The following is a 7,252-nucleotide window of genomic DNA, read 5'->3' on the forward strand; positions in this document are numbered from 1 at the left end:
CTGCGCGCCGGTCCTCCCCCGCCGGCCGCCGTCGCCTACCCCTCTTCCCTCTGTGCCGCCGTCAACTCCTCCTCCTCGCTGGACTCGGTACCGCCCTCCTCCTCCGTCCTCCCTCGACTTGCCGTCGGCCGCCCCCTCCTCGCTCCTCCTTCCTCCTCCGTCCTACTGTCTTCTCCCTCCTCGAGTCGCCCCTCCTTCTTACTCCTCCCTGCTACATTTTGATTTAGTAGGCTAGTTCATATGCAACATTTTGATTTAGTTGATATGATTTAGTTGATTTAGTAGGCTAGTTGATTTAGTTGATTTAGAACATTTTGATTTAGTTGATTTAGTAGGCTAGTTGATTTAATGAATTTAGAACATTTCGATTTAGTTGATTTAGTAGGCTAGTTGATTTAGTAGATTTAGTCGGCTAGTTGATTTAGTTGATTTAGAACATTTTGATTTAGTTGATTTAGTATGCTAGTGGATTTAGTAGGCTACTTGATTTAGTTGATTTAGTATGCACCATTTTATTGTTATTTTTTCTGTATATGGATAGGTAGATGCTTTTATTTTTTTGTAATAAGTTATATTTTGGCAAAATGTAGGTGCCAATTTAGTTAAATTTGTCACTTGATTTTTTAATCAATTATCTTAGGCAATAAGGGCCAAAATAGATGAAATGTCTTGGTAGGTGGTACCCTTATTTGGTACCCTTATAATTGTCCATAAAATTGCTTCTCACGGAAGAACCAAAAATATCACATGCTACTGTTTTTCTTTCCTGTGAAGTGGATCGTTAATCCTTTGCTCATATTGCTTTAGGAAAATTGCGCCGCCACCACCACCACTATGTCGACTCTGTAAGTCAAGGTGCGCCAGCAGCTTTGCAATTGGCAAGCTGTTCGGCATCTACTTCCAGCCGAGTTTTCGTCATGCGGCGGCAAGAAATTAGATAAAATGTAACAACTATTTTATTTTTAGTGTTGGCATTTGCATTGTGTCATTTTGCTTTTTTTTACACAGATCGTCCCATGCAATGTGAGGTTGAAATTCAATAAGCTGACAGGAGACACTGTGACATTTGAGGCTCCTGGGGGGCCGTACACTATGGAGGTCGAGAAAGGACACAATATGTCGCAGATTGGAGGAGATGGATGGGCCTGTTTCCTCACCCACATGCGTCTTACTGGTGGTCAGTTGATCAACTTCTCCTTCAGAGCAGAAAGACCCAACCTGGTTGTCATTTATCTCAACCTGGTGGAAGATGATGAAGGTGACGAAGATGATTCAGACAATGAGGACCCACTCGATGAAGATGATGAGAACTCACTTCATGAAGCCATTGTAGCTCAAAGAATGAGGCTGAGCGAGGAGGAGGTGTGCAACCTATGGGACATAATTCCGCCACGTGATGACTTTGTCGGGGTGCCATTCATGACCCGCCTGACAAGTACCATGGTCGATCAGCATGAAATGGTATGTTATACTGGCTGTAGTAATTTGATGATATATATATGTTTTATTGTTATACTTACAAATGCAAATTATCCGATGATATGCTTAGTGAATCCGATGATATGCTTAGTGTAGAGTCCAATGATATGCTTTGTGAAATCTAGTTAATGATATGCTTTAGTGTAGAGTCTGATCACATGCTTATTAGTGTAGAATCCAAGGAACTATTAATAGTGTAGATAATCCATATATACTTACTAGTAGAATCCATGATTAATTAGTACAAATGCATAGTAATGTGTCTTTTGATAGTGTAGAAATCTAGACTTAATAGAAATATATTTGCAAGAATATGTGCGAAGCTATTTATTAATTGATATGTTTTTCTTATTCAGAAATTTCCAAAGAACCTATCTGTGAGTTGTGGTATCGAGCCTGATGAAGAAGGCTCAGCTGGACTACGTCTTACCGCAAGGGGCTCCGTCACCACCTGTACTTACCGCATGGACACAGACGGTCGTACACTTAAACTCGGTTGGGTGGAAGAGATTCCTCATTGGCAATAATCTTCGTGTTGGACAGGTCATCCTAATTACTATCAGGAACACCCACCGCCCAGACTTGAGGATGATGATCGTCGTCGATATCATCTAGAACTATATATGTGTGTGGCTATATCATCTAGAATTACATATGATGATTGTCGTCAATATCATGTAGAACTATATATGATGATCGTCGTCGATATCATCTAGAACTACATATGATGATCGTCATCGATATCACCTAGTACTGCTTGAGGATGCATGTTGAGTATATATGAAATTGTTATCTAGTACTCCCTTCGTTCCAAATTACTCGTCGTGGTTTTAGTTCAAATTTGAACTAAAACCACGACGAGTAATTTGGAACCGAGGGAATAGTACCTAGTACCTATAATGCTTTATGGATTTATGAAATTGATATCTAGTAGTACCTAGTATCTCGAAATTGAAGTTTATTGAAGCTGAAACGGAGTGGTAATGATGAAAGATATAGCAGTAGCGCGGGGCTAGAAAATCGCTGCAGCTAACTAATAGCAGCGTGTTCCGGAAAAGCGCTGTTGAAATAGTCAATAGTAGTAGCGCGGGTACAGACAGCGCTACTACTAAGAGTTAGCTGTAGTGCCATATTGGTAGCGCGGCCGCTCGCGCTGCTGATAGTCTCAAAACCTGCGCTACTACTAGGGTTTTCCCTAGTAGTGAAGGGGTGATGTCTCCCACCTTAACACCTCTTTCACCTTCAGCATATGTGTCAATGAGAGATTAAAGAGGCCGAATAAAGAACATTCCACAGAAGAATGATACTCTGGCATTATTGCCGGGCCCAATGAATTTGTTACTTTGGAACTATCGCGGGTTGAGCGACCACACAACAGTTCATGAACTGCGTGATCTCATGCCGAAGTCTGTGATACATCACTGATATATCTATAAACTTTGTATATTTCATGCCTATTAACTTCTAAGTGTGCAATGTTTCTAATTTTTTTAGGGACCAACGTATTAATTCAATGCTCACTTCTAGTTCCTATTTTTTGTTATTTTTGGAATTTCAGAAAAAAAATCACCAAACAAAAATTCCTCAATAAAATCTGAGAAAATGATAGCGTGTTTTCGTAGCACTAGAGGACTAGAGTGCCAAGGCCCATCATCTGGAGGGGCATGGTGGGCCCGCAAGGCCTAGGCACCTAGTGAAGGTGCCCGGCTTACAAATGCGCCTATGACATGTGGGGCTTTGCTCCCTCCTCTATGGCTTCGGTGGCCAATTGCTTTATATACCCTTGAAACCCTACCCTGGATAATTGTGAATTTTTTCGCCGCCACTTTGTGATTCTGAGGGCGATCTTCATACACAACCCTTTTCGTTACTCTCCAAAGGGAGAACTCGTTTGCATCATCACCAACATCGATCCTCATGCTTCTAGATAAGTTATAAGTAGCACTACAACATATCCGAACACTATTGACCGTGCATCACTGACCGGCCACTGGCCATACGTTAGTGATGAGCACTACCACTGACCTGCCATAAGCACTTTGGTGCTCAGCCGGACGCTTATCATAGACTGAAAAACAATTGCCTGTCTGTGATATGGTGATTCTAAATGAAAAGGCTGCTCCATTTGACATGTCTGAGTTTTCCTTCTAAATCCGACCCTTAGTCTTTCCCACCCGTCAGTGATGTTGTTTAGTTCGGTTGTTATATGCAACCTCCATGGCTCATGTACATTACAACCCTCCCCGCCCATGGCCGAGCACCAGTCACTTTAGCTTTCAGTTTGTCCTGCCCGGCATCATCGAACTTGTGTTGCCAGCCAGTGCGGGGCACTACTCTGACACGGCAACACCCATGTCGTCCCTAGCGGCATTCTGTTTCATGAGTCGCATGTACGGTCACGTGACTATAGACCCCCTCCTCCCCCCTCCCCTCAATCGTTCTTATGGTGGTGCCGGTGTTGATATGCCACAGTAGTAAGATTCATTCCTTGTAGGTGCCGATGTATATTCTTCCATGCATGCTTTCATGAACTTAGAGGTGAAAATATTACAATTCTTCTGAATGTTACAATTGGTATGTGCGGCGATACATATTATGTTATGCGTAGTTAGAGGTGACAATGTTACAATTTTTATGAATGATACAATTGGTATGTGTGATGATACATATACTATTATATATGCATTTTTAGAGGTGACAATCTATATTATTTTATGCATTCTTGTAGGTACTGATGTACTCTGCTATGCATGCTTGCACAACTCACCATCTGTCATAAGAAAACATATAAAATCCATGATATGTCATTATGCATTCCATGCGATTACATGAACATGTATGTGATACCGGAGGCAACATATCACTTGGAAAGTGTTTGATTTGCCTAGATACCGATCAAACATTTATATTTTTTTTATCCTTTTGTATTTCACTGGGAACTAAGGATGCCAGTTACCGGCCCATTCACAATTTTAATGGTCAAACAGATATAAGCATATAGCAGCATCATGTACATTAATTGTAACTAGCAGACCACATTTATATAGGCAGATTAAAAAGAGGCAAACCTAAGCTAGCAGTGTTATTCTTTCAGCAGATCACGTCCTTCCTTCATCAGAGGGAATTTTGGAGGCCAAACCATCATAAAGGGGCTGACACTAAACACGTAATCATCCTCTTCTGTCACGTCGTAAACCTTCTTCAAAACCTTGCTTTTGATATAAAAAAGGTAGAGGGCATTGTCCGCCTCGATGAAAACAAACTCAGAATTGGACCCAGGTGCATGTACATCTGCATCCTTGAAACCATGACTTGGTATCATATGATTAGCACATATCTCACGTAAACAAATGGTATTCACAAGGAACCAGTTGGCAGCGCCATTATTGCCATCCACCCCGTGCAGCCAGATGCGTATTTGTAGGTCCTTGAGAGTGATGAGATGAACCCCAGAATCATCATCTGCGAGCGACAGCTTGCCACACCACGATAACACCTCTTCTGGGAGGTTAACTAACGACAGAGAGGCAGACACAAGATCTAGCACGATTAAAATATTGATCCCGCTCACATAGGCCAGAGTATAGATCTTGCCGTCACCAATCAAACTAGCAACATGATCGAGTCGTAGCGAAATACGGGTGAATTCGGTTGCAACCGAAGAGTAGATGGCCCATATATCATCTTGTAAGACATACACAATTACACATCCACAATTGTCTGCTGCCCTTCCACGCCCATTGCCAGATAGAAGAAGGACAGGCCGTCGTCGCCGCCTTTGAGGATGACCTCTCTGTCGTAGTATGTGAAGCGGTCATCATGGATGCTGCTGGTTTGCGGAACTGGCGGGAGGATGGTCGTGTATCTCCCAGGGTAGAGCGGGCATCGGACTGTTCTTACTGGTGGGCCGTCGTGCGGGTAGGAGGTGAGTAGGAGGAGGCCGTTCCAGCAATCCACGCAGAAGCCGAAGCTGTCGCTGCCCAAGGTGCCCAAATCGAAGTTTGCACGGTGGACAACGGCAGCGAGCTCAGGGGGCTGAGGCATCGGCACGAACCGCGGTGGCTTGGTGCCTCCAGTTTTGACGTAGAAGCCGAGGAAACTGGGTGGGTGGAGGTCGCGGAAGCGGCGGAGGAAGACGGGGTCGGAGGCAAGGCGGAGCCAGCTCTTGCAGACTAGAGCGGTGCGGACGAGGCTGGTGGGGAAGGCGACGCGGAGGAGGATCTCGCCGAGGAGATCGTCGTCGTCGAGAATGGCCGAGGTGGCCGCTGTGGCCGGCGGCGGCGATCGCGGCGCCCCGAGTGCTTCCATGGTTTGGTGATCTGATGAGATGAGATTTGGGCGAAGAAGAAAAAGGTAGGAGCTGATTTTTGTTTTTCGATGGGTTTTTCTGATATAAAACACCTGAACGCGTTTCGTTTTTATTACAAAGAGTTGCAAATCCCTGCAAAAAAATAATTTATGCACAAAGCTCTAAAATATTGTTTTTTCTCTACCGGTCTAGTATCTTGTTTTCTGCATCGTTACAAAGTTTTTTTAACACCGTACAGATACAAGCGCTCATACATACACGCATACACTCACCTTATGAACGCACACACGCATACCCTGCCTCTATGAGCACCTTCGAGAAACTGAGTTGGCATATCATCTTGAGATGTACGAAGACACCGTAGCCGCCTCTCGTCGTCGACGGGAACGTTTTCTCCTACTGAAAGCGCATCGCCGGAAATCCTGAAATAAATCCAGGACTAATGCAAGCACCAGGACTTGACCCCTGATGGGTTGGGATACCACTGTCCCTCTAACCATCCAACCATAATAAATTGTTGTGGCATTGTCAAAGAGGTCATAGACGATTCTGAACCCTGCATAACATGGCAACCCCAATAGATTGCCAAACTGCATTACCTAGCGCCATAGGGATTCCCACCTCTTGACATCATATTGGCGCTAGAGGCGGGTGGAGTGGCGATGATTTGGCGGTGGAAAAAGAGGCAGAGATGGTCTTCACGCCTATCTACAGGAGAAAGGGGAATAAGAGGCGAAGGGCTCTCTCGATGATTTTTACTTCTTTTATCCGGTCGGAGTTTCATTTACTTGACACTGACAAAAGTCCTCCCATCACTCTTCATATATTCTCAAAGCATATGAGATATGATGACCCTAACTTTCTCTTCACAAAGACATGTAAGATGACTCAAATCAAGAAAGACATGTAAGATCATTTGAGTTAAAAAAGTACACAGAAGATATTTGCAAACAAAAAAGTAGGACCTTTTTTTCTATATAAAGTACTTTTGGCACTTCATTTAAAACCACCTTTTGAAGCATGCAAACTTCAGCTTGCATGGTGTATCACAAGAGCTAAGGGCATCTCCAACCGGTCCCTTATAATTTAGCCCCTCAAATGGCCACAGATACCTTAACCCCTAAATAAATCTTCAGCAACTATTTTAAGTTTTTGTATATGATGTAGGGTGAAATCCTAGATGGACAATCTTTTCACACTTGAAGGGCGGAAAGGAACACTAGTAGAAAACGGGCCTATTGTCCCGGTTTGTAAGGGCCTTTTGTCCCGGTTCTTGAACTGGGACTAAAGGGTTGTTACTAATGCCCTGACCCTTTAGTCCCGGTTCTAACCAGAACCGGGACAGATGGGCCTCCACGTGGCCTGCGCGCTGAGCCCAGGCAGGAGGGCCTTTGGTCCCGGTTGGTGGCACCAACCGGAACCAATAAGCATCCACGCGTCAGCATTTCTGTGGCTGGAGTTTTT

Source organism: Triticum dicoccoides, chromosome 7A, assembly GCF_002162155.2.
Source record: "Triticum dicoccoides isolate Atlit2015 ecotype Zavitan chromosome 7A, WEW_v2.0, whole genome shotgun sequence".
Classification (NCBI taxonomy): Eukaryota; Viridiplantae; Streptophyta; class Magnoliopsida; order Poales; family Poaceae; genus Triticum; species Triticum dicoccoides.